The sequence below is a fragment of the Ictidomys tridecemlineatus genome, chromosome 11 (genome assembly GCF_052094955.1).
Source record: "Ictidomys tridecemlineatus isolate mIctTri1 chromosome 11, mIctTri1.hap1, whole genome shotgun sequence".
Lineage (NCBI taxonomy): Eukaryota > Metazoa > Chordata > Mammalia > Rodentia > Sciuridae > Ictidomys > Ictidomys tridecemlineatus.
In genome coordinates this window covers 72,814,421-72,841,663 of record NC_135487.1, presented here as the reverse complement: position 1 = coordinate 72,841,663, position 27,243 = coordinate 72,814,421, and the positions used below count along the sequence as shown (strand labels likewise).

At 32.4% G+C, this 27,243-nt stretch overlaps 1 pseudogene across 1 annotated transcript in view; it reads left to right on the top strand.

The window, feature by feature from the left end:
- LOC120890860 (glycogen debranching enzyme-like) overlaps positions 1–15,995 on the top strand; it is a 50,566-nt pseudogene extending 34,571 nt beyond the window's left edge. Inside the window, exons 20-26 of the transcript XR_013427893.1 lie at positions 174–311; positions 546–679; positions 1,378–1,553; positions 6,071–6,194; positions 11,872–11,969; positions 14,910–15,027; positions 15,157–15,995. The product of XR_013427893.1 is annotated as a glycogen debranching enzyme-like (transcript). The remainder of the gene's footprint in view (positions 1–173; positions 312–545; positions 680–1,377; positions 1,554–6,070; positions 6,195–11,871; positions 11,970–14,909; positions 15,028–15,156) is intronic.
- Positions 15,996–27,243: the final 11,248 nt, after the last annotated feature.

The window sequence follows — 27,243 nt, the reverse complement described above, 5'->3', positions numbered from 1 at the left end:
CTGGTTCCAGTCCATACCACCACAGTTTCCTTCTATATGCTGAGTCCATTGTGGACTAAGTGGCCATTTTGTCTGCTTCTCTGTTCACATCAAATCATCAGGACTAGTCAAAACTCACCTATGGGACATTTTGACTCTCTCAGTAATGCAGCATGGTGTATCTGAATTTTCAGGGCTAAAGTCCGTATTGGCAGAAATAAGACCCAAAGAATGACTTGGGGCATCCTTTCTGTGAAAATTTGAGATCTGGAGATTGGATGATCAATTATGTCAGTGGCCGGCTTATTTCACGTTCAGGAAATATTGCTGAAGTAAGTATTAAATAAGTAAGCTGTGTTCTAGTCTAAAATAAGCAAAGACACAATAAGAATTATTATATATAATATTTACCTGTTTTCCTCCCTTCTTTGTGTTTCTAGTTTTAATACATGAAAATTTGATTCATGAATTATTGGGTAGCACAGTTTCATGTTATGATTTATCTCTTAAAATATACGTAGCCTGTGAACACACCAAATTAACTTTTAAAATTATTTTTACAACAGGTTGGTAAATGGTTGCAGGCCATGTTCTTCTACTTGAAGCAGATCCCATGATACCTTATCCCATGTTACTTTCATGCTATATTAATTGGTGCATACACCATTCTTCTGGATGCAGCATGGAAGCAGATGTCAAGGTATATCCAACAAAGCTTACTTAAATAGGTGTGTTTGCATAGAAACTATACACAGAGTCACTTTATACATGCTCTTAAAAGACCAAAGCATGAATTTTGGAGACTCAGAGCTGGAAAAGTATTTAAGTGGAGAGTAAATTTATTAACATCCTTTAGTCTGAAACATACAAAAACAAACCCATGTAAAATCTGTTCTATATAAAATATGTTTGGGAAAAATTTTTAACTTGTTTTATGTTATTTATTTCTATTTATTTATTCATTGATTTGTTAAATTTAATTGGTATAATGTTTAGAATATGTACATAGAGTTCTTTCTCTAATTTTCATCAATTAAAAGAAAAAATATTCTGATATTATTATGAGTAAAATCTGCCTTTTACAATGAAATTTTCTAAAATGAAACTACAAATGGAAATGAATTATGAGAGCCAGCAAGTTGATTTGGGCATGTTTTCAGATTTTTCAGAAAGAAATAGCACTTCAATTCTACCATTTGTGTTACAACAAGGACTAAAGCCGGCTAAAATAATGGATGCCATGAAAGCAGCTCTGAAATCTAATCAAATTGAACATTTTTTTTCCTACTGTATTACTATCTTTATACATTTGTGTGGAGAAATCATTTGAAGGGGAAAAGCAGAATAAAACTGCTAAAAAGTTTTGTATTTTTACAGATCATATCACTTTCATTATAGCTTTGTTCAGAATGGTTCAATCTTTGTGAAACACCTTTCACTGGGTTCAGTCCAAATGTGTGGAGTAGGAAAATTCCCTTCTCTGCCACTTCTTTCACCTTCCCTTCTGGATGTACCATATAGGTTGAATGAGATCACAAAGGAAAAGCAGCAGTGTTGTGCTTCTTTAGCTGCAGGTAAGGAATTTTTTAGAAGGTTAAAATGTATAAGTCAATAGTATTCAAAAGGAAAATTTACAAGAAAAAGACTTTTTAAAAAAATTAATGAAGTTATCCAAGACTGTATATTATTGCTTAGTAAAATTTCATAGATACTCCTAAAATACTAACCATGTTATTATTTAGTTATAACTGTGTGTGAGGCATTTATGTGTGTTTTCATTGTATCTGGTTAATCCTTCTCTTCCAACTCATGGTATTATTTTAAATAATATTTAAAATATATGTTTTAAATCATTATTTTACAACCCATTTTCCTGTATCTCTTCCCAGTTTTTAAAATAAACTTATCTAAAGATCATTTAAAGGTGTCCTATAAGTTACAAAACACAAAACTGATTTTAAATAATTATTATATGGGGATTGGGGTTGTAGTTCAGTGGTGGAATGCTTGCCTAGCATCTGTGAGGCACTGGATTCAATTATCAGCACTGCATATAAATAAATGAATAAATTTAAGGTCTATCAACATCTAATAAATTTTTTTAAAATATTTTTTCAGTTGTTGATAGACCTTTATTTTATTTATTTATATGTGGTGCTGAGAATCTAACCCAGTGCCTCACACATGCCAGGCAAGTGCACTAACCCTGAGCCATAGCCCCAGCCACAAGTAATAAAACTTTTAAGAAATTAATATTATTATGCATCTAGATACTGTCAATTGGACATAAAATACTTCCAGCCATGCTTATTGGCATCTGTTCCTGAAAGTAGATTAAAAAATTCAATCAAATAACAAATATGAGTAAGCAAAATAGGATAAAGAACAGGCTTCTTTTTAAATAAATAAATTTCCATCATATTTCTGGAAAATATTTAATACTTGAGGTCACTGAGATTGAGAATTCTCAAAACTAACCTGAAATATGTGAAATTGTAGAAAGTATTATATATTCATGGCTCCCTCTGTTAAATTTAAATTTCTTTAAATTTGTATCTGCTCAGATCAAATGAAAAGGCTTCATGGTACCCAACAAGTACAATAAAAATTACCTTTTCATTTAGAATGATCATAAAAAAATCATACAACTCTTTTTTGGGAGTGGAGATGTAGCTCAGGGGTAGAGTACTTGCCAAATATATGTGAGGCCCTAGGATCAATCCCTATCATCACAAAAATAAAAAAAAAAACAATTTTATTAAAGAATGAAATTAAAACTCTGGTTTAGTTCCATAATTGTTTCATATTTTCACTTGACTGTTTGATCTTCTAGTACCTGTCATTTCCCAATGAATCCATGCAAATACTCATGAAACTGAACTGAGCCATTGTGGGGAAAAAACATGCTGATATGAAGAATTTTAGGTTTTAGCCTATTTCATAGAAGCCTATTACATCAAATAAATCTCAGTCTTTTGATTGTATGCTGTTGCTGTTAAATACCCCTAATACATGCATTTATTTATAAATTGTATACCAATATATGTTAATGGTACCTGATACACTTACATCCAAGTATAGTATAGTAAGTAAATAGAAATTCTGGTATTTTCTTCTAGCATGGAATGTTTTGCCTAGTGCTTACTGGCAAAAATAGAATAAACTCAGATTTGCAGGTAGGTTTTTTGGAAGTTCATTTTAAAATGGCTGGGAATTCATTTCTTTGGTGATAGTATTGTAAAACATGTTATAATTATAAACTTTTATAATAATTGACAAAACAGAAATTATTCCAAAGATATATGATCTATAAGTTATATACTCTCAGAGATGAAAAGGTTAATATGGGTGTGTGGGGAGGGAAGAATAGATGTTTGTTTGTTGGATTATTCAAAGGGGAGTGAACAGAAGCAGAGATGGTAATAGGAAGCCTGTAGAATGAACTGGGCAGTAACTTTCCTGTGTACATTATGAACACGTGACCAGTGTAACTCCACATCATGTACAACCACAAAAATGGGAAGTATATTCCCTGTATATATAATATGTCCAAATATACTCTACTCTCATGTATATCTAAAAAGAACAAATTTAAAAAGTTAATATAAATATTTCCACATATTAGTGATACAGATTTTATAGCCTTTCCTTTTTAACAAAGACAGACTGTATGTATTTTAGGATATACAAATTTAAAGTCACCTTTGAATCTCTCTATCTAGGTTTCATACAAAATGTTGAATGGGTTAAACTATAGGTATGCTGTCTGACACAGACTGCTACCTATATGTTAGCTGCTGTCATTGTCATCATCATCAAAGTTTATAGCCATCAATCATGTATATCAACCATTATTTAAAAATACACAGTGTGGGTTGGGATTGTGCCTAGTAAGAGTGAGGAACTGGGTTCAATTCTCAGTTATGCATATACATAAACAAAGTCCATTGACAACTAAAAAACATATTTAAAAAAACACAGTGTGTTTAGGGAAACTCTGTACTATCATTTTGGAGATAGCGTAGAAAAAAAGTCTAATGTTGCCCTTTGTTCCAATATTTCTCTTTTTCTTCTTCCTCTTTTTCTTTCTCTCTCTCTTTTTTTACGGGGGGTTCCCTTTGGCACTGGGGATTGAACCTAGGGTGCTTAACCACTGAGCCACATCTCCACCCTTTTTTAATTTTTACTTTGAGACCGGGTCTCACTAAATTGCTTAGGGCCTGCTGGCTTTGAACTTGTGATCCTTCTGCCTCTATCTCCTGAATTTCTGGGATTATAAGTCTGTGCCACTGTACCTGGCTGCTTCACCATTTTTTGACTATTTTTTTTTTTAGTACAAATAACAGCTAAGAATCATATTTCTTCAAATGTTTTATAAAAAACCAACTGGACTGGAAATGTAAATCAGCGGTAGAGCACTTGCCTAACATGTACAAGGAACTTTCTTCAATCCCCTGAATCACAGGGAAAAAAAAAATAAAGAAACTCAAATCAGTTTAAAAGTAAAATTTTAGAATTTTTCCTATTACATAGCCTATTTTTATCTTACACATAAAAGTTGTAATTACCAGGAATGTTCATTATTTAGCATACAAAATCCCGTTTTCATCTGCAAAAAATTTTTATGAAAGTATAACACTTTTTAAAAATTCATTTATTTTTACTTTTCCTTTTTTGAGGGGGCAGGTACTGAAGGTTGAAACTAGGGGTACTTTGTAACTGAGCTTCATCCTAGACCTTTTTTATTTTATTTATTTATTTATTTATTTTGAGCCAGGATCTCATTAAGTTGCTTAGGGCTTTGCTAAATTGTTGAGACTGGCCTCAAACTCATGAATTTCATGCTTCAGCATTACAGATTGTTGGGATTACAGTCTTGTGCCACCACACCCAGCCAAAATATATTTATTTTCAATTGACAAACATTATATTTATTTATTGTATACAAAGTGTAACAGTATTAATTTATTTTAAATTAATAGGAAATTTGGTAATATGTTTGACTCCAGAATAATAGAGTAATATACATATTTAGTTGGTTATCATTCACGTAATCATTTCATGTTTAAATTTATTTATTATCCGTAAAGACACAGTAGAATCTTTAAAGCATGTACTTAGTATCATATTATATTACTTTATATGTTAAATATTTGATTTCTTGCTTTTAATTTATTAAAATAAAGGTTTTTGTCTTTTTAAAGATATCTTGAAATCAGTTGTCTAACAATCTTAAAATCAATTGTCTAGCATTTGTTCTTGGGGCAGAGGATATAACTCAGTGGTAAAGTGCTGGCATAGCATACAGGAGTCCCTGGGTACTATCCCCAGAACCTCAAAAAAAAAGAAAAAAATCTAGCACTGTTTTCTTATCTCCTTTGGGTCTTTTAAAAATCTGGTAAATCAAATGCGGTGGTACACACTATATTCCGAGCATCAGAAGCTGAAACTGGAGAATGCCTGCGCAACATAGAAAGAGCCTATCTCCAACAAACAATCAAAAAACCTGATAAGAATATAGAATTGGGGCTGGGGTTGTGGCTCAGCAGTAGAGCACTTGCCTGGCATGTGCAGGACCCTGGGTTTGATCCTTAGCAATACATATAAATCAATAAAATAAAGGTATGTGTCCAACTACAACTAAAAACTAAATATTTTTTAAAAAGAAGAAGAATTGCTCTGGGGGTGGTGGCACATGCCTATAATCCTACTGACTCAGGAGTTGGAGGCAGGAGGATCATGAGTTTAAAGCTAGCCTCAGAAATTAAGGCATGCTGACCCTAAGGAATGTAGTGAGACCCTGTCACAAAATTAATAAAAAAGCCTGGAAATTTGGCTCAGTGGTTATATATGTATGTATGTGTATGTATGTATTATATATATATATATATATATATATATATATATATATATATATATATATATATATATAAATTTCATTCCATAAAAGTTGACATACCAGGCATACATTTTGCAGATAATTTTAGAGAGTTTGCAGACATTGTAACTTACTCTTCTACCTCATGCTTAGAGTAACGATTGTGTGATAATACAGTTTATTATATTTACATATATTTATCTTTTCTGTTAGGCCTACCTCATTTTTTCTTCTGGTCTTTTCCGCTGCTGGGGAAGGGATACTTTTATTGCACTTAAAGTTTTACTGCTGGTTTTAAAGTTTTACTGCTGGTTACTGAAGGATATTTAGAAGCCAGGTAAGAGATCATCTAAAAAGTTGCAGTGTAAGTTTATGTCTTAATATTTTCTGTATGTTCTTCAAACCTTTCTTCTGATCCATCTAATCTCAACATTTGAGAAGTATGTTTTCCATAATTTTTCAATGGTATTTTTATAAATGTTCATTGAAAAATATAAGAAAAAATTAAAGGAGGGAAAACTCTTTGAATTTACCAAGTTCTACTCATTCATATTATAGGTTAGGTTTTTATGTTCAAAATTTGTAAGTTTATTTTTATAAGATAAAATTTTTGATCATTTTATGTCTTTTATAATGAATGAAGTTACTGCTGGCTTGTTGAGTCTTACAGAAAAAAAAAAAAAGGATAGAAGCTTTCCTTCTGTTTGTTGCAAGCTTGTAAGCTCCAGTTTCCAGATTCAAAATGATCTTTTCTTATGTGAAACAATAATATAAATGAATTTATTGGAGGTTGAAAAGAAAGTTCTGCAGCAGTGTGATTCAGAATGTTCCACAAACCAGTACTAACACCATCATGTGAGAACTTGTTAAAAATGCCTATTCTTTGTGCCTATGGCAGATCCCCTGAATCTTAACCTTGGGATGGAGAGGGAAAGATGGGTAGGAGAAACTGTATTCACATCATCTAGGTAGCAATCACCAACTAGAAGTCTGGTTAGGAAATGTGAAATGGAACAACTATTTTGACTACCTATACCACAGAGGTGGTTTTCCTTCCTCCCTTTGTAGAGGTATTCATGGATCAGAAATCTTTTTATTCAGTTTTCATGTGTATGACATTTTTCTGGAGGGTCAAGATTGCTAGAACTCTCACCTTTTATTAATTGGGAATGTCATGTGCATAGGGACCGTTTTGTATTTTAGAAAACAAAACTTTCCTATTATACTATTACTGGATAAACATTAAACTGAAACATAGAATTAATAAAATTTCTGAATGTTTTAGTTAAGAAGCATTAAAGTCTAGATGTTTTTAAGTGACTTTTTCCAAGATCATACAGGTTGACAAAGCTAGGATTTAGACCTCAGCCATATTATTTCTTAATTTTATGATCTTTCCAGAACACAACTCCATCTTACAAATGAGATACACCAAATCTTACATCTCATTTGGTGTGTGATAGTAGAATACTATTTTTAAATTTTAAATACCAATTTTTAAAATTGAGTATGGGAAGACTTGAAAGATGAAAGGAACAGTGAAGCATATTGAGTTGAAGCACAGTTTAGGACATACTGCTCAGCCTAGTTTCAATTTCTGTGTAAAACACCTGAGGGTAGTGAGAGAATATGGAAAGGGTGAATCAGGTGTAGAAGGCCTTGGCAACCAATCCAGGTAGTTCAGAGTCTATCTTATGAACGATGTTGAACTGATAAACATTTTTGAGTGTTTTTCCCCAATAGGGAATGTACAATAATACTACGTTTTTGTCACTTCCGATCTGCTTTTGTTATCATGTGTTCAGTATAAGACTTCAGGGGTAGTGAAAACTGCTTCAGGGCTAGCATGTTTGTGTCCCCATGATGTTTATATTTATCATGAAGTACTCAAAAGACATTTGTCAAAAAATAATTCTTTATCTACGTTCCATTGTCCTACATGGGTTAATGTTATCAAGTAGGTATTTATTTTAGATCTATTTATTTTCTCAAAATTTGGTAAAAATTGCACAGTATTTTTATGTGCTTCATACATTTTATAACTATATCAAGAATTTTTATATGATAGATTCAGATTTATTTACAGGTTTTTTAAAAAATAAAGTATAAAGTATAATCAAATATACAAGGACTCTAAATTTCACTTTTAGTTCATATGCTTCACCTTATTTTTAAAAAATACAATTATATATCTCCCTATATGTCATCCTAAGTATTACTTTATTATTAATATGGACAAAGAAAATTATCTGTGGACTCTTTACATTCACTGGGATATTTTCTGAAGTCATCATAGATTCCCATGTCTGAGAGTACCACTTTTGCACATAATTTAATCACTATTACCTATATGTGCAGAAGAGTAAGAATATTTAGGTGCTAAGTGACAAGCTAAACTCATTATTGTTTATTGTTCTGATAGAAACTATTCAAGCTCATCATTTCACCTATCTGCAGAATTACAAATTATTTTGTCACAGGCCTGAATAGTTAAAACTAATAATGTTAAATATTCATATGACAGATTGTACTATTTTGTGTAGTGGGAGCTGCTGTTTCTCCCTGGGCCTAGTCCAATCCTTATTTCTCCCTCCAAAGAAAAGTATGTGTTTTCATATTACTTAAGTTGTGGGAGTTAGGAGAAGATCAGTATGTAGTTTCTAATAGAGGTCACATCCATTCTGTTTCAAACAGGATCAGCCATTGTTTGAAGTAATACAGGAAGCCATGCAAAGACACATGCAAGGCAGACAGTTCCGAGAAAGGAATGCTGGACCATAGATAGATCAAAACATGAAGAACAAAGATATGGAATTTTAACTCCATAGTGAATACTCACTGATGCAGAGAAATTAAACCTTGTAATCATTCTCTCACTTTGCAGTAATGGGTGAAAAACCTTAGGATGTAACAGTGAGAAAGATAACACTGTTTGTGATCTCACCTAGATTTTAGTTTTTAGAGGAAATATGAAATTTCATATCATTCTAGTCAGCCAATATAAACAGTAATATTGATAGTTACAATTTATAATGATAACATCAATATTTTTTTAAAGAGAGAGAGAATTTTTTAATATTTATTTTTTAGTTTTTGGTGGACATAACATCTTTATTTTTATTTTTTGTGGTGCTGAGGATCGAACCCAGCGCCCCGTGCATGCCAGGCGAGCGCGCCTCCGCTTGAGCCACATCCTCAGTCCCAATAATATCAATATGAATTGCCATGAATTGAGTCATTATCTGGTAGGCATTGTGCTAATTACTTAAGCTATGTTGTTCCAATTTAATACTCCCAAGAACATTTGGAACAAGTTATTTTGTTTTCATTTTTACTAAATGAGAAAACTGAAGAGTAGCCTGCCCAGAGCTAAAGAGCTACTAAGTGGCAAACTACAATTTTTTCCCTGTTCTCTCTCTTTGGCTTAGGCTCCTATAAAACAGTTTTTTTACAAAAAGGATATATGTATATCAAGTTAAAATTGATAAACTTTTAACTTCTTCTTCCTTATTTTATGGTACACAATCATTACCAGCCAAGGCTGATTGTTTCATTTTTCCCCCATTTCTATTAGGGAATCATTCTAATGCATTTATTGTATATTTATTTTTATAAAACATGTATTATTTTATTGATATGTCATTTTAATATTTTGTTAGTGCATGATAGTTATATATAATTTTGGGTTCATTTTGAGACAGTCACACAACCATTTGTTCCACTTCAGTCCCTAGTACTACTTCTTTTCTTCCCCTATTCCCTCCACCCATGTTCATGCCGCCATATTCTCTTTCCTCTACTCTACTGTTTATTTATTTATTTATATAGTTTTAATTGGTGATTTATAGATACAGATAAAGGTGAAAATCATAATTTGGTCAGTTGTATTCTACTGTTACTCTCCCATCCTGTCTCCCTCCCCCTCTGCTCCACTGATCTCCCTTCAATTTTCATGGGATCTGTACCCTTTTCTTTTTTCCTTGTTTCTGGCTTCTGCATATGAAAGAAAACAGTATACTCTTGACTTTCTGGATCTGTCTTATTTCACTGAGATGCTGTTCTCCAGTTCTATACATCTAATAGCAAATGCCATGCGTATCAATTTTTTAACTTTATAGTTTAGAGAGAATTTGAGATTCATAAAAGTTTGCAAAAAAGTAATACATGGAGAACCATGAACCATTCTCCCAGTTTCCCTCAGCTTTTCCCAATGGGGATGTCTTATATCACTGAAGTATGGTACCATTAGGAAATTGACATTAGTGTGATACTGTTAACTAGCCTATTAACTGTTAACTAAACCTGATTTGGTTTCTAGTTTTTACATTTTCTCATCTGTGTGTCTGTGTGTTTGTGCATATATGCTCACACTTGCATATATGTGTGCATGTAGCTCTGTGAAATGTGACTCCATGTATAAGTTCATGTAACCACTTCCACAATCAAGATATAGAATTAATCCATCACCACAAAGGTCTTTGTGTCTGTTTGCCTTTCTAGTTAACACCTACCCACTCTACTGCCACACTTGAACTCTAACAACTGCTAATCAGTTCTCTCTATATATGATTTTATTATGTTGGGAATGTTATGTAAATTGAATTATACTGCATATAACCTTTTGAGTGGTTTTATTCATTAATCATAATGCCCCCGAGATCCATCCAAGCGGTTGCATGCATTGGTAGTTTATTCCTTTTTGTTGCTGAATAGTATTCCCTCTTAGGGATGTCAGAATTTATTTAACCATTCATCCACTGAAGGACATTTAGGTACTTCCATTTTTTTACTAATACAACTAATATGAATATTTCATATGTAGATTTTTATATGACACATATGTTTCATTTCTCAGGGAATGCCCAAGGATATGAATCAGTCATATAATGAGTGCCTGTTTTATTTTATAAAGAAATTGCCAAACAATGTTCCAGAATGGTTGTACCATTCTGATTGATTTTCATCTACACTGAATCACTATTTGTTGTTATGGAGTTTTGTTTTGTTTTGTTTTGTTTTCAAAGAAGTGCTAATGGTTGTGTAGACTGTTATACAATATTTGCATTTCTCTAATGTTAAACATCTTTTCATGTACTTATTTGCCATTCATCTTCCCTAATTGTGTCTTTCACTTATTTCTATTTGGATTGCTGGTTTTTTGACTGTTAAGCATTTTAAAAATATTGTTTTAAAATTTTTATTATAAAATGTCCCAGTTTAGCCATTTGTAAGTGTGCAGTTCAGTGGCTTTAACTACATTCACATTGTTGTGTAGCCATCATCACTATCCATCTCCAGAACTTTTTTGTCATCCCAAGCAGAAACTACCCAGTAAACAATAAGTACTCATTCCCCAGCTCCTAAAAATTGCTATTCTACTTTCTGTGTCTATGTATTTAACTATTTGTATGTATTTGTCCAGTGTCTGTTGCCATAACAAAATCCCTGAGGCAGGCCACTTTATAAAGAAAAAGATTTGTTTAGCTCAAAGGTTTGGAGGCTGAAAGTATAAGCTGAAGCATCCCTGTTGAGTTTGGCCTCTGGTGAGGACCCTATCACATCATGCCAGATAACCTCATAGTGGGAGAGATTATGTGTGGGTGAGATCTCATGACAAGAAAGAAAGGCAGAGATTTAGGGGTCACGATCATAATATTCTTTGGAACCTAACCCACTCTGAAAGGCTGTCATTGATCTTTTCCAAAGGTAATGTCTCCAGTGACTCAAGCACCTTCATCAGGGCACACCTCTTAAAGCTTCCAGCACATCTAAATCATGGCATCTGTGTACCTCATATAATTGAAATAATAATACATTTGCCCTTTGTTTCTGGCTTATTTCATTGAGCATAATTTTTTTTACCGTTCAACCATGTTGTATGTGTATCAGAATTCCAAAATTTCTAAAATGAAATTTTCCATCTAACATTTTTCAAAACTAGAAATTACAACCAAAGTAAGCTGGAAGGAAAAAAAAAAAAAACCCTCTTAAAACTTACAGAGATTCTCTTTCAGACTGTTTCCATGATTTTCATGAGAGAATCTCAGTGGGATAGAGGGTCTTTATGTGCCAAACAGAAATAAAGGACTTCCCCTGGCTGTTCCCCTTGTTGGTAAGTATTCTCTCCACATCCGTGGCTTCTTAATGAAGCAGGCCTACATTCTCAAACCTGAAAGGATGCCAGTCGTTCTGTAGGCATCTGTCTTCTGGCACCACACCACTATGTGCCAAGTCTACAGCTGAGTTCCAAGAAGGCCATACATTTTTGAATTGCAAATCTGTGCTAAGTATATAAGAAAATGACTGACAGGAAAAAAAATGTTTTTTAATTACAAACTCAATCCATGTGGTTTATTTATCAGTGGAAGAAGTTAGAAATTAATTCCCCTCCCCCCCAAAAAAAACCCCAGCAAATAGCAAACAAATTTCCTTGGAAATCATAGTCACATGTAGAGTGCACCCTAGAAAAGAGAAGGGGCAAAACAGTTGCCACCCACTTTCATGAGTTTCATCAAATCCTGGATCTATTCAAGGGTGAAGAGAAAAGGCAACTTTCAAAAAGGCTGTGAGGGAAAATCTGTTCCAAGCCTCTCTCTTTATTTAGTATGGGATCTTCATGTTCACATGGCATTCTTCCTATAGTTCACATCATCTTCCCTTTGGGTATATATGTGCCCAAATCTCCTCTTATAAAAATACCAGTCAGATTGGATTAGGGTCCACCCTAATGACCATTGTAACTTGATTACCTTTGTGATGTTCAGTTTCTAAATAAAGTCACATTCAGATACACTGGAGGCCAGGATTACAACTTTTAAATTTGTGGGGAGGGATCCATTCAAACAAAACCAAAAATGTTTAGTTTTGAGAAGTATTTATATACTACTGATGGCATTCCTTTTTTATTTTATTTTTTTTAATTTATATGTGACAGTGGAATGCATTACAATTCTTAGTAAACATATAGAGCACAATTTTTCATATCTCTGGTTGTATACTAAGTATATTCACACCAATTTGTGATGGCATTCCTTTTTTAAGATAATTTACAATCAGGCATGGTGACGCATGCTTGTAATCCCATGGCTTGAGAGACTAAAGCAGGAGGATTGCCAGTTGAAAGCCAGCCTCAACAAATTAGTAAGGCCTTATGTAACTTAGTGAGACCCTTTCTCCAAAAAGAAAGAAAGAAAGAAAATTCACAAATATATTTATTAAGATATAAAATATTTCTCCCATGCTCCCGTTCCCTATCCGACTCTAGATAGGGCAGAGGGTTGGAAGGGAAGGGAGGGGGCATAGGTTATTAAAAATGGTGGAATGTGATGATCATTATTATACAAAGTACATGTATGAAGATATGAATTGGTGTGAATATGCTGTGTATACAAGCAGAGATATGAAAAATTGTGCTGTATATATGTAATAAGAATTGTAATGCATTCCGCTGTCATATATAAATAAAAAAGAGATATAAAATATTTATGTTTTTATTAATTTAATCTGCTCCTAGGTATCTAGCCTATGAAATAATTTAAAACACACAAAAAAGTCATATTATATGATGATATTGATCATACCATCATTTATAATTATATAAAAGGAAGAAACAGCCTTTACAATTAACATAAAATATTTACATTGACCAGAATGAAAAAATTACAAAATTATACCTGTGACACACAAATGTGAAATCTAGTAAATAAAAAATATTTGGATATAAGCCATTTATAAAAATATTACTGTATAAAAATATTAGAAGGAAATATGTCTTTTGATTTTAAAATATGATTATGGTTTTATAATTTATGATTTTAAAATATAATATTATATTTAAAATATATTAATATGTTACTATTAATATAATGGCACCATTTTTAACATAACGTAATGAACCTTTGAGTTTCTAGGTAACTCACTAAACTCATTGGCAAATATTGTATGTTCAAAATTACATTTTATATATTAATTTAAAATCATTAGTTTATTATTTCTAGCAAGTAACATTCAAATACTAACCCTGCTAACTGAAGTTAGCTGCTAACAATCACTTATAGTTCTTTTATCCTTCAGTAAATCAATAGAAATAGATTTTATATTTAAAGAACATATTTTGTGATATCTTTGAATTAATTTCATTTTTCATTTCAACTTACAGATAGTGGTATAAATTCTACCTCAAACTTAGTACTCAAATTAAGCAGATATTAACATTTGGTTATATTTTCTTCAGATCTTTCTGTTTTTGTTTGAAAAGAAATAAACCATATCAGGTATATCCAAAGCTTAATTTCTCCTTTTCTTCCTTTCCTCTCTAGAATTAATGACTATCTTATAATCAGGGTTCACTATTTCCATGTATATTTTTAATGCTTTGGACTTTTGTGTGTATTCAAGAATATGCAAATTACATGTGATCTATGTTGTGTTGTATATATTCAGTGTACTATAACATATACACTGTGTAAATATTTGATGTATTTTAAAATTATACACAAATATGTGTATAATTTCATGAGTTTCATATAGACCAGATAGACATGAATAGTTGTATACATTAGTATTATCTGTTTTAAGCTTTTACAGAAAAAGGTTTGACTATATATCTCCTTTTATGACTTGTTTACTCAATCATTTTGTCTTTGGTATTTTTGTTCACATAAATCTACTTCTTTAATTTTAAATGATACAGGGTGTTTCCCCATATATAAACAGCATTTAATCATTCCTCTACTGAGTGGCTTATTTTTTTGCTGATAAAAGCAATGTAATGATGAATATTCTTATAAGCATTTCCATGTACACAGAAGTAAGGATTCCCTAGAGTATATTTAGAAAGAAATGTAATTACTGTTCAATTTTACGTCTCTAATTTTTAAGATATTACCAAGTTGATCTTCAGAATAGTTGGCCTGGTTTATTATATTCCTATAAATTGTATAAGTATTTTAAATAAAATATTAATTTTCCTTTGCTATGTATAATGTGTACCAGTTATAGAACATTTGTTTTATATATGTTTTGGGTTTTTTCGGTTTTAATATAACTGCAGGGGTTGATGACAAAACAGGATTTATTTATGGAGGAAATTGCTTAAATTGTGGCACATGGATGGATAAAATGGGAGAAAGTGACAGAGCTAGAAACAGAGGAATCCCAGCCACTCCAAGGTAGTGTTTATTTTAAAATGCTTTTGTAATTATGCCCTTTTTTGAAAAAATAGTTTTTAAATATATATATCTTAGTTGTAGATGGATACATTACCTTTTTTTTTTTTTTTAAATTTTTATGTCATGCAGAGGATCGAACCCAGTGCCTCGGGCATGCTAGGTGAGCGCTCTACCACTTGAGCCACAACCCCATTCCCTAATTATGCCCTTTTAATTTACCATTTTAGTTTTTAAAAACACATACTTGTCGAATCTTTTACTCTATTAATGAAGTATTCTTCATAGTAAATCATAAAAATCTGCCTCTCTTCCTCTCTTCTATTTTCTGACTCATCCTTTCTTTCTCCTTGTCATGCAGATATGTTCCTTTTGATATATGTTATATTACAAAGCTCTCTGTTCTTTTTTTTTAGAAATTATCAAGATTTTAGCCTCTGCAAGTACTTCAAAATCAAGTCTTATGATCTGTTATCCCAATGGTTAATATTTCATTGTGCATATCTTTTGTAAATATGAGCAACCATCAGTTGTTCTGTCTTTTATGAAGTCTTTTCACTTCATAAAAAGGGAATCTTTTTCTTCGTAATTCTTTAAACTTTTGTCCCAGAATTTGTCATTTTTCTTTTTTTATTTCAGAAGCTATCAACAAATAGCTTCTTGTACTATATTAAGCTGAGAAGCTCTTTTCTTCAAATTTTATCTTCAGTCGGAATTATCTAAAAAATAATTTTTAAATAGTTGCTACTGGACTGAGGGGTGTAGCTTCCTGGTAGAACACTTCTCTAATTTGGGTGAGGCCTGGTTTCAGTCCCCAGCAAAATTATATATTCCTTATAAAGTGAGGATTTCTTACTAGATAGTTGCTTTTATAATGAAATGGTTATACTATTTATCAGAATTGTTTATCAGATACCTTCTTAAAATAGTGCATAAACAAATCCTACTTAGAGAATAGAATTTATTTTTAATTTTAGAGATGGGTCTGCTGTGGAAATTGTAGGCTTGTGTAAGTCTGCATTCGTTGGTTGCTGGAATTATCCAAAAAAATATTTTTCCCTATCATGAAGTTAGAGTTAAAAAGACATGGTAAGCTGTTCCTTTTATTTACAAAGAAACTTCTAATACTGTCATCTGTATTTTTAACTATGTACTTATCATTTGATGCAGTTAGCTAATATTAGAAAACCATAAATTTCAAGAAGAAAGAAAAATCATTAATCTACTCTATGGAAATTGTAGCAAATCTAGTTACTAACCATATTTTTGATAGCAGTTTAAACTGAGGTAAGAAAAACAACATAGTTACTGCCTTATTGTGCTTTTCTTTTATCTTAGTGTGACTGTGAACAGGTTCTATTTTCATGAACAATTTTGAAATCTTTACATCTTTTTTGAGAAAATTCTGTCCCATTGAAATGTTATTTGAGCCACATAAATAATTTAAAATTGTCTAATTCATTTGTTAAAAGTAAAAAGAAATGGATGAAATTAATTATGTTTCATTTAAGATAATGTGTGTGAAATATTATTCAGTATGTAGTCAATATAAAATTATTCCTGAGCTATTTTATATTTTGGGAAGTACTGAGTTTTTGAAATCCAGTAAATGTTTTAAATCACATCTCAATTTAGGGTAGCTACATTTTCAAAAAGTGGACAATTTATTTCTCCCTAGTAGATAAAATGTAATAAGTATACTAAATACGACTTTTTGGCTTTTATTAGAGGTTTGAATTGCTTTAAATGTCTGAAACTGCCATGTCTTTTCATCATTTTCCAGGGAAAGTTGTAAAGTCTCATATGAAGAATGGAACAGAAAAATACAAGACAACTTTGAAAAACTGTTTCATGTTTCAGAAGATCCTTTTGATTCTAATGAGAAGCATCCAAATCTAGTTCACAAACGTGGCATATACAAAGACAGTTATGGAGCTTCAAGTCCTTGGTGTGACTACCAGCTAAGGCCTAATTTTACTATAGCAATGGTGGTGGTAAGTGAAGTGTTTGTTACTGTCCAAATTGTAATAGAATTTACTTAATTTATTTTTTATTTTTTACTGTTTTCATTGAACTGCAGAAAAGGATATTGCTTACTAGTTTTATATAGTCTTTTATAATTAAAAAGGTCTGCTTATCACCTTTAACATTTACCAATCAGTATCAAAAAATAGAAAACAATGGAAGATGATCAATGAAGTGTTTTCTTGATGTATTTTTCACATCCTGAGTACATTTAGAAAATTATATTTGTGCAAGACACTGTGCTTAGATTTTGCTGTTTATGCCAAATCCAGCTGTTTCAATGAGTCCCTCACCCACCCAGTTGTCCTGAAAGCTAAAGATGTCTGTATTTCCAGTCATCTGTGCCACAACCAGTGCCTCAGCATGCTAGATGGGAAGTTCTGGAGTAGTGAATTACTAGGAATAGCTTAATTAATAAATTATGTATAGCCAAGGATTCTAGAGTCTCTCCTTTCTAAATTCTGCCTAAACTATGAGGGCAATAAAATAGTGGTTTGTGTTTGTCCATGCCTGCCTAGCTGTTTCCATTTTGTCAAAAACATAACTAAACATGGTATTATAAATTTTAGTAGAATGAAAAACACACAGGCACACCAGACAGCTTTGGTTCAATGTGCATATGATTTTATTAATCATTAACATTAACTGTAGGTCAGCCACCAAAATTAATGCAGATTCTCCTCTCCTTCTTCTCTGTATCTCAAGTAACTTTACACTATTCTACATTTTATTATGATCCTAGAAGCAGAAAGTGGGTTCAGATATACCTTAAAGGAAACTCTTGTAAATATTATAAAGAATCAATTACATGAGTTGAAGTGAGTTCTATATTTCTAATAACTATGGCAACTTCCTATTGATCTAGTACATTTTTGAAGAATACCTACACATAACTTCTAAGGCCTAGAACAATGCTTCCAAGTTAGCCTCATGGAAATAAATCTGGTTAGGCATCTACTCTTAAATTCTGCCCACACTGTATTTTTTAAATATATTCATTCTTTTTCAAGATGATGATTTGTATATGTAGGTAGAAAGTAATTCTTCTGTGATGTGAAAAAGTTGTATGTTTGTTTTTGACATTCATTAGGCCCCTGAGCTGTTTACTACAGAAAAAGCATGGAGAGCATTGGAGATTGCAGAAAAAAAATTACTTGGTCCCCTTGACATGAAAACTTTAGATCCAGAGTAAGTTGGAATCTAATATTATGAATGTTGTTAGTATTATATTTAATCCAAATATATTAACACCAGCTATTAATTTTTCTTATCGATAACATCTCCAAAATTTCATTCAGACTGAGTTTTTAAAAGCGTCATCTGTACTTTCATTAAGCATCAATACTCAGAATGCCTCTGTCTTATTCTGTATTCAATAATCAGTTATAGTTTTAGTTTTTAAACTAATGTCATGAATATTTTCTGATGTGCATTTTTCTGATCATAAAGGTGGTAAATGATTATTATAAACATTAGAAGTTACAGATATATAAAGAAAAACATGAAATTACTTTAAACCCCTTTATCTAGAAGTAAGCATCATTATCATCTGATGTATCTGTGCATTTTTGTACAATTTGGACCATATGGGCATATACCTAAGAGAATTTATGCAAAACATTAATTACATGGGGTCAATCCCCAGCACCACAAAAAGAAAAAAAAATCATTCCCTTGCTTCCTTTCTTCACCTCAATTCTACACCTGAAAGGTGGTCATTATTTTCTATATTGTTCCTACTAATAGCTGTTTCTACATTTCTAAAAAAAAATATATGTTGCTGTTTTATGATATTTTAAGTATTAGCTATTATTCACATATAGTGATGACAGGTGAGGATTTAATTCTGTTCTCAATATTAGTCTTCTCCATCCTTTCTTTGTAATTATACTACTCCTCTTTTTACTTATATCCATAAATGATTTCATTTTTATTTTACAGTTGTGGGTTTATGCCATCATGTATTTCTTGTGCTTTCCAACTTTGTTTTTTATTCTTGAGTTTCTAATAACCCTTCTCTTTGTCCTTTATGATTTTTCTTTAAAACTTGAGAGTTGTTATCAACTTGCTTTCTGTATGAATTGATGACAGAACCTCACCTTGGTAGAATTTTCCTACTTTACTATGTACTCATTTCCTTCAGGAGATGCAAAATTTTATATGTTTTTTCTTAACTACATTCTGAGACTCTCATATTTTCAGAGTAGTTAAGTAGCACTGATCAAAACTAAAACACAAAGTTTATTTTTGTGGCTACATCTATCTTACTTAAAACACCTTTGTATTTAAATTAAATCAAGTATACATAGCCCTTGTATTATCTGTTGCAATAATTCTGTAATATTGTTTGCTGCATAAATATGTTATAAATTCTACATACTATCAGAATGTATGTTGAATTGCTATTTGTAGTCTGATGATATACCAAATATGATTTTAAAATAACTTCATGGAGAAGTTTCAAAAACAACCTTTATAATCTATAACCAGTAAAACCTTATCTATAATACTTAGTAATTCAATTTATTATATGGCCATTTCAATTATTATTCATATATTAGAGACATTTTGAAATATTTGACTTTAAACCAGTGGTTAGTGTCAAGCTAACTCCTGGAAGGCAAGATACCTGAATATTTAATATTTTTTATATTAGTCAGCATTTGTTAATCATTTCTGAACACATTGCTAAAGTCCTCTGGACTCATTATATTCTTATTTAAGGTTAAATTATGTTTTAATGCTGAGCTTATTCTATGAATTGGAAGATAACATGATTATTTCTCTTAATATTGCTATTGAAATGTTTTTAATGCTTTCTATGATATCTGAGCTTCTTTTATTTAACTTAAGTTCCAATCATTTTGCAGTGATATGGTTTACTGTGGAATATATGACAATGCCTTAGACAATGACAACTACAATCTTGCTAGAGGTTTCAATTATCACGAAGGACCTATAAGAATTTCATTTTTCTCTGAGTTTTCAGTTATTTTTCAAATTGTTTTAGATATTCACAGTTCTTTTTCTTTCCTTTCCTTTTAAATTATCTTTTTTCAGGAATGGCTGTGGCCTGTTGGATATTTTCTTCGTGCAAAGTTGTATTTTTCCAAATTGATGGGTCCGGAGTGTAGTGCAAAGACAATGTTTTTGGTTAAAAATGTTCTTTCTCGACATTATGTTCATCTTGAGAGGTAAGTTGTCATGGGCATGTAATGTCTATAACTAGTGTGTCCTCAGTTCATTAGATAATAGGTAAGCTAGGTTACCTTGGGATTCATTTCTCTATGCTCTAGGTCTCCCAATTAAGCTTGAAACTTTTCTTCTTTAACATGGCTGAGTCCATCGTGGAAATTTTACCTTCCCTTCATTACTTTAGTTAGTAAGTTACTTAAAGCTAAGGATTTGATATTGTATGATTTGAACATATGAAATAGTCTTTGATTTTAAAAATTTAGCTCATATTTTTAGAATGTGGTTAGCAAAGAATAAATACAAAAAACAAAAATATTTGAATCAGGCCTTTTGAACTAGTTGAGATATATATATATATACACACACACACACACACACACACATATATAACAATTTTCAAAAATGTTCGAATTATAGTTAAAATATTGGCATTGGCCTTTTGACTGTTATTTTAAAAACAGTTTCTCACCTCTTCTGTCCTAATTATTAGCAGATTAACAGTGTCAGAGTTACATATTTTTCTAAAATGGTACAAATTTTCATCAAGTCTATCTTAATTTCTCAAATTCTACATTATGCCTTCATTTTGTTGCTCAGACTAATTATGCATAATTGGCATAAATTGTATCACCTCTCTTTCAAGAACATAAGGGACTTCAAACTATCATGGCAAATATTGCATGAAAATTGGTTTTCATTAGCTTAAATATACTCACAGAAAGCCCAACTCTGTCATTGCCCTGTACTGTTTCTGGGGGTTTTGCATTTATTTTCTCTTTGTTCCCTTTTATCTGTTAAAAGTAAGACTGTCTGGCATGCATGGGGTCATTCTATTTTTACCTGTCATCTCATCACTTCAGACCTGTTATGAGACCTTGTTTCAGTAATTAATTGTCTTCTCTCGGTATTCCACTGTATTTTTCCTACTGAAGCTACAGAGATATCTGTCAGCCCATTCTAAAACAAAATCCCTTCATATAGTTTTTAACTCAACCCTGGTCCTGTCTCTCTTACCAGCCCATGTCCACTTCAGGAGTAACCTCTTTTTTCTTTCTCCATTTTGACCACCCACTTAGTCATTACCACCTTCATCTGGCTTTCGCCCTCACCACTCTGGCAAAGCCACTCAACAAGATCTCTCCTAGTTTCCAGACCCCATGACTTCCTTTCAGTTCTCTACTTTGAGCTGGCTATTGCTTTCCTTTTTTCATGAAAAACCTTATGGTACTATTAGTATTAGGTTTCCCTTGTTAACATGGTAGAACTAATGGTAATAACAACAAATGCTATTCATTGATCACTGAACCATGTTGTAGGCATTATTCTAAATGTATGTATGTAAAATGACTCATTTAATGCAAACAACTATGTAAAATTGCTACTATTACCATCATCATCATCTCCACCACCACCACATATTACTGTTGTTATCCACTTTTCCATTTACTCACTGTGTGACCATGAAGAAGTTGTTTAACTTCTCTAAAGCTTGGTTTTCTCATCTGTATAGAGTGAGCTGGGATCTTTGGAGATTGGATTGTTTCAAGGAATGGTATATTAACATATGTTACATAGACAAGATAATAAGACAGATATGAGCTATCATTAATCATATTCATTTTATAAACAAAGTTAAGAAGGTGAAGTAACTTGGAAAAAGTCAAATAGCAAGTAATCTACTTTAGCTTTTACTAAGATCCAGACAGTCAGGTCCTCCAGGCTGTGCTCTTAACTACACTATTAACTCTGTTTACTCTTTCTCTGGCTTTTATTTCCAGCACCTAAATATGCTCATTCTCTAAAAATTCAAGGGATTTTGTTTGTTTGCTTATTTCTTGTTAGTGTTTTTGCTTTGCAGTACTGATTTCTGAACTCAGGCAGGGCCACACACATGTCTGACAAGCACTCTACCTGTAAACTACATCCCCTGCCCAGGCAGGCTTTGAACTTGTGATTTTCCTACCATAGCATCCTAAGTAGCTTGGGATACAGATGTGTACCCTGGTTGCCTCTTGTCCTTTCTAATACAGGTGTTTAGTGATATACATTTCACCTTAAGTATCAGTTTATCATATTCCACAAATTCTGATATGTTGTATACTTATTTTCATTTATTGAAGTACTTCCTTTTCTTAAAATTTTTTATTTGTTCATTTTAGTTTTACTTAACAGTAGAATGTATTTTGACATATTATACATACATGGATTATAACTTCCCATTCTTGTAGTTGTGTATGATGTGGAGTTACACTGGTTGTGTATTCATATATGAACATAGAAAAGGAATGTCTTCTGTCTTTCCTATTTCCACCCTCCTTGCCTTGCCTTCATTCCCCTTTGTCTAATCCAATGACTTTCTATTCTCCCACCCCTTATTGTGTGTTAGCTGATCTGGGAGAACATTTGGCCTTTGATTTTTTGGGATTCATTTATTTCACTTAGCATGATAAGTCTGTAGCTGAATCCATTTAACAGACAAATGCCATAATTTCATTCTTGTTTATGGTGAGTAATATTCCATGTGTATATATACCTCATTTTCTTTATCTGTTCATCTGTTGAAGGTCACCTGGGTTAGTTCCATAGCTTCACTGTTGTGAATTGAGCTGTTGTAAACATTGAGGTGTCTATATCACTCTAGTATGCTGTTTTTCAGATCCTTTGGGTATATACAGAGGAGTGGGATAACTGGGTCCAATTGTGGTTTTATTCTAAGTTTTGTTGAAGTACTTTCTGTTTTCTCCTTTGATTTCATCTTTTCTTCATAAGTTATTTAGAAATTTATTATTTAGTTTTCAAATGTTCATGAATTTTCCAGAGCTATTTCTATTATTGTTTTTAAAATTGAATCTTTTGTAGTCAAGGAATATACTCTGTGTGACTCAAATCCTTATAAACTTATTAGTAGTTATGATTCAGAATTTTCTGTCTAGGTAATTCATCTGTTTTCAGTTGCAAAGAATATATATTCTGGAGTTGGGGATGTGGCTCAAGCGGTAGCACGCTCGCCTGGCATGTATGTGGCCCGGCTTAGATCCTCAGCACCACATACAAACAAAGATGTTGTATCCACCGAAAACTAAAAAATAAATATTAAAAAAAATTCTCTCTCTCTCTCTTGAAAAAAAAAAAAAGAATATATATTCTGCGATCCTTAGGTGGCGTCTTCTAGAAATGTCAGTTGGTTCAAGTTGGTTGATGTTCAAATTCTTTAAAGGATTTCCATCTCCTTGTTCTATGAATTGCTGACAAAGGAATATTGCAATTTCCTGCTGTACTTGTTTCTGTGTGCTGTTGTGTATGTCTTTGCTCCAGGTGTTTTGAAACACTATTATTCAGTATATAAACATTTATGAAATCACCTTCCTTATCACTGATACTTCTCTGCTCCAAGGTCTACTTTCTTTAATATTAATATAGCACTCCAGATTTCTTTTATTTGTTACCAACATATATTTTTCCATCCTTATATTTTCAAACTATCTGTGCCCTCTCTGGCTCTGACATCCCCTGAACAGATGTCCTGAGACATAAATGCCCTTCCCATATTGTCTTACACTCCACACTAGGCAACCTCTACAGGCAAGTGCCTTCCTTACATCACTTGAATTCAGATTACTCTCAACCACCCCCACACCTGTTGTGACCTCCACCTCCTTCCTTATACCTCTTGAGTGCTGACATCTTGCTTTGAAGTACTTGTAATCTGTCTTAGTCAGCTTTCTCACTGCTGTGACCAAAAAGACCTGACAAGAACAGCAGAGAGGAGGAAAAGTTTATTTGTGGGCTCACTGTTTCAGAGGTCTTAGTCCATAGACAGCTGGCTCTATTCCTTGGGGCTCACCTCCATTCCTTAGGGTTTGAGGTGAGGCTGAATATCAGGGCAAAAGGGTGTGTTGGAGAAAAACATTTCAAGACATCACAGCAGGAAGCAGAGAAAGAGCTCTATTCCTCAAGGACAAAATATATATCCCAAAGTCACATTCCCAGTGACCAACCTCCTCCAGGCACACTCTCCCTGCCTACAGTTACCAGTTAGTCTCTGTCAGGAGATTAATTCACTGTTTGCATTAAGGCTGTCATAACCCAACCATTTCACCTCTAAATCTTACATTTTCCCACATGAGCTTTTGGAGAACACCTAATCTAAACCATAACACTATCCTTTCCTTCTTTTCTCCTCCTCTCTCTTATTGTAGATACCCCCTTTGTTCTGCCTGCCTAATGAATTTAGGGATGAGTTTTTCAGGAAAGGAGACTTCTTTATGTTACTGTGGGTATGTTCCATGTACTAGTGTCCACATTTAATTGTGAGCAGTATAGTTTTATAATCTTACAATTTTAGTAATTTTATAACCTTGTTTCGTTTCATAATATCAGTAGGACTTTGTTATGGCCAGGGCTGCCATAACAAAGCACCACAAACTGAGTGACTTCACAGAAGCTGTTAAACAACAGGATATTGTCTCAATTTCTGCAGCCAGTAATCAGAAATCAAGGCATGGGCAGGGCCATTCTCTCTCTGAAGGCATTAGGGCTGTGACAGCAAACCTTCAGTCTTCACTGGACATTCCTTTTGTGTGCATGTTGGTGTCCAAATTTCTCCTGTATAAGGATGCCAGTCATATTAGATTAGGGCCCACCTTACCCCAGTATAACCTCATCTTAACTAATCATATCTGCTAATAACTAATCATGAATGTGGGGGATATAGTTCAACCACTTACAGATTACCCAACTATCCAACTTCAGAGATTTGGCATTTCGCTCTGAAGTGACTTTAATACTTGGAGACATTTAAATAATTTTTCTATATTTTACATTTCTATTTGATAGATTTTTTTAAGGAATATAATACCAGGCTAGGGTCATAGCTCAGTGGTAGAGTGCTTGTCTAGCACATGTGAGGCACTGGGTTCATTCCTAAGCACTACATAAAAATAAATAAAGGTATATGTTCATGTACATATACCTTTATTAAAAAATGAATATAATACCTAGCTTCTTTGATAATATCTATCAAAAATAACTCATATTCATCTCATGGAATTATTTTCCTATTTTAATTATGAAATATTTCCTATGTACAGAAGAATATTTGTAACACAGCTGAGTTCCAATGAAAAATAAGGAAATTAATATATTCTCACAACCCCACTTAAGAAAGAAACATTATGGGCTGGGGTTGTGGATTAGCTGTAAAGTGCTCCCTTAGCATGTGCGAGGCCCTGGGTTCAATTCTCAGCACCACATAAAAAAAAATAGATGTTGTCTATCTACAAGTAAAAAAAATTTTAAAAATAAATATTACAAATTTCTGTATTTTTATTTTTTTGAAATTTGCTTCATATTTAAGGATGTATCTTGAAACTAAGAATAAATTAGATACAGTAATAATTCTGTGTTCTAGAACACATTTTTAAGCTTTATTAATGCCTCGTAATTCTGTATTAGTAAGTGGTAATTCTAGCTCATGTATCATAGGGTTACAGTGAGCATTAAATGAGGTAATGTATATAAATTACTAAATATTATAACATAAGTGTATACTATATAAATTTGTTATTTAGTAAAATGAAAATGGTCAGTTTTTCTCAGTGACAGTTCCTAGTGTTTATTATTTTATTTAGTTTTACAGTTATATCAAGATCACACATGTGGATGTACCTCAAAAGTAGAGTGCTTGCCTAGCATGTATGAGGCCATGGAGTCAATTCCCAGCACCACACACACACACACACACAAATCACACATACTATCCACATAATTACAACTTGAGTCTTATAATTTATTCTAAAATAATGAAATTAAGCCTCAAAGAATATTCCTATATTGCCTGGAATGGTGAGGTTTTACTATATTTCTAATAGATAAAAGGATCCTTTGTATTTGAAAGTTATAAATCCTGAGGATGGAATAGGAAAAAGGACATCTTTAGGATATTCGGGTTTATTTTGTTACAAGTGATTGTTTCTGTACTCAAAGGCAAAAATTATGAAGTATTAACTATATTGTTAAAATGTGTTAGATTATGTCTCATAAAAAATCCTTTCTATTTTTCAGATCCCCTTGGAAAGGACTTCCAGAAATGACCAATGAGAATGGCCAGTATTGTCCTTTCAGCTGTGAGACAGGAGCCTGGTCAATTGCTGTTATTCTTGAAACACTTTATGATTTATAGTTGATTCAGATATATTTAATAAATAGACAACTTCATTATGGAATGCAAGATCATAATGCAAATGCCTGTGTATAAAAATTCAAGTTTTAAAAAAAATCTTTCATATAATATTGATGCCCAATTAGGTAAGATTATAAAAGCATTGATTTATCTTTTTCTTTTTAATGTATGAAGATAGCTTTCAATTTGAATAAGAAAAAAATATGATTATCAACAGAATTTTCTTTTGAGTTCATTAAGTATTCCTTGAAATCCAGAGTTAGGAAAAGAAAACTTATATGATCTTAATTTTCTACAAAAGTGAAAATGGAAAAGTATCTTTAAATTGTGATATATATTCAGGAACAATACATACTGAACAGGCTGTGGATAATTAACATTCTCACCATGTACTATGACTTTCTTTCTTTCTTTTTTTTTGGTACTAGGGATTGAACTCAAGGGGCACTCAACCACTGAGCCAGCCCTATGTTTTGTATTTTATTTAGAGACAGGGTTTCCTGGAGTTGCTTAGTACCTCTCTTTTGCTGAAGCTGGCTTTGAACTTGCAATCCTGCTGCCTCAGCTTCCTGAGCTGCTGGGATTACAGGTGTGCACAACTGCACCCGGCCTATGACTGCCTTCTTAATACCTTATTCAATGTATATTTCAGAAGTGCTTCATAAATGTAGATTTATCAACATTTCTACCATATATGTTCATAAATGAAGCACAGATGTTCAAACTGTGATATTATTTTTTCACTGATGTATCAATATGTTTTCAAATGTTATTAATGTCAATAGTTTATTAAAGACAACTGACTTGTGCTAATGATG